Raw genomic sequence first — 2,106 nt, forward strand, 5'->3', positions numbered from 1 at the left:
ACTGTCAGCTTCTCAGTAATTGACTGTTGCCAGATGTCCCACCATTTCACCCTACCCCTCCTCGTTTGAGTATAAAAAAAAGCTCTGATCCATGTCTGAGATCAGAAAGAGGACCGAGTGCGACTTTTGCTTGTATCCTTGCATTGTTTAATTCCTCTTTCTCCATGTGCATGATAATAAATGCTTCAAACTCTGATGTGAAGAACTGGATTCTTCAATAGCTCCATGAGATTTTTCGCATCGACGTAATGAATCATGATGCCACGTTTCAAAACGATCCGATGAGCTGTCTTGGAAGAGTAGGGGGAAAAACGAAAAATTGTGAATGGACCCACTGCCGGAAAGAACAAGTATGGACTGACTGAATAACATTTTTATGGCTCAAACAGGTCATCTTGATTTTGTCGTAGACCGGCTATAAATGAAAAAAAACATGGTGAAGCCATGAGTGAATCCTCGGTTGACCGGCGTGAGTCTGTCTCTTTATTACGTACTGTTTGAACGTCAGTTGCACCATGACTACAACTGTTAATTATTATGTACTATTGCAGCGTACATTTTAAACCTTTCGACACTTTTGGATTTTTAGACCTTTCGACCTTTAAAGACACTTTAGACATTGTAGACCCTTTAGATGCCTTGAAGAGTTTACATCCTTTAGACTCCTTTGACCTCCAGATCTTCATACCCTCTCGACCCTTTAAACCCATTTGACCCTTTAGACCCCTGAGACATTTTAGACCGCTTGAGACCCTTTTGACCCTTCAAGCTCCTTACACCCCTTTAGACACTAACTACTATTGGAACACACCCTTTAGACTTTTATGAGCCTCAAGATCCTGACAGACCTCAATCGACCCATTGGACTTCTTAGACCCTGAATACTTTTACACCCTTTTAGACACCTTTAAACACACCACACAAACATCAAAACAGTCCTTGTAATACACGGAGGATACTTTTTCCAGCAAGTAATACACAAACTCTACCCATCTAGAGGGTGGGGACTCTGGTAGTACTATTGAAACATGCATTTCATACTTTTATTGTTGCTTCCACTTTTCATCCCAATTCTTCAAGATGAACAAACATGCAACCAGAACCTCCCTCTCCACAAAATGTACAGTCAGGTCAGGTTAGGTATAAGAGCAGGCGTCAGAGCAGTGCGTTGCTGCGTCCCCTTTCCGCCGGTACTCCAGGAGCCTCCGTCTGGCCATCCCCATCTCCTTGAGATGCTGATCAACCTGCTGCAACCACGGGGCCAGGGCCTCCAGCCCATTGGCCTCCTCCAATCACGAGGCTCTCTCACTGAGAGAATCTGGTGAGCAGGATAAGCGTCAGGAAAACGAGCCACATATCCATAGAGCCGCAGCTGACACTCACAGCCATCAGAGACATGAATATCACTGCCAAGGTCAGTACATTTCTTTGTGACCTCAACATCCTCGCCACAAACAGGTACAGAAAGGATAGCAGCATCCAAGATGTCATTGAAAGCCTGGATCTTAGTTTTGACCCAGGAAATGTGTAATCCCAGTGGCTCCGCCAACTTAATTAGCAACTTGAGGGCCCCCAAAAGGATATCTGTAGTCTCCGCAAAGATGACTGCATCATCTGCGAAATCAAGGTCAGAGATCTTGACATTCCCAAACGATGCACCGCAGCTTGATCTCTCCAAAATCCAGTCCATACAAGTGGTGAAAAGTGTGGGGGCCAGTACACATTCCTGATGAACTCCAGTAACAACTGGAAATAAGTCAGAGATGGTATCACCACATCCCACAGCACTCTCAGTACCAGAGTATAGTTCAGATATCAGATCGATCAGTTTTGGTGGCACACCAAGAAGACCAAGAATCCTCCAGAGGGCATCCCGATTCACTGAATCAAACCCTTTACAGAGATCAACATAGGCTGCAAGCAGCCTCTGCCGAAACTCTCGTCTGTGTTCCATGAGGACCCGAAGAGCAAGGCTCTGGATGCTGGTGCTCAAGCAGATGGTGCGAACCCTGTCAAGAATTATCCAAGCAAACACCTTGCCCGGCACTGAGAGAAGCTTCACCCCTCGGTCGTTATTGCAGTCTTGGCGATCACCCCTCCCTTTCC

This window comes from Eptatretus burgeri, chromosome 3 (genome assembly GCF_056783735.1).
Source record: "Eptatretus burgeri isolate ZD-2024b chromosome 3, Ebu_testis_v1, whole genome shotgun sequence".
In the NCBI taxonomy this organism is placed as follows: Eukaryota; Metazoa; Chordata; class Myxini; order Myxiniformes; family Myxinidae; genus Eptatretus; species Eptatretus burgeri.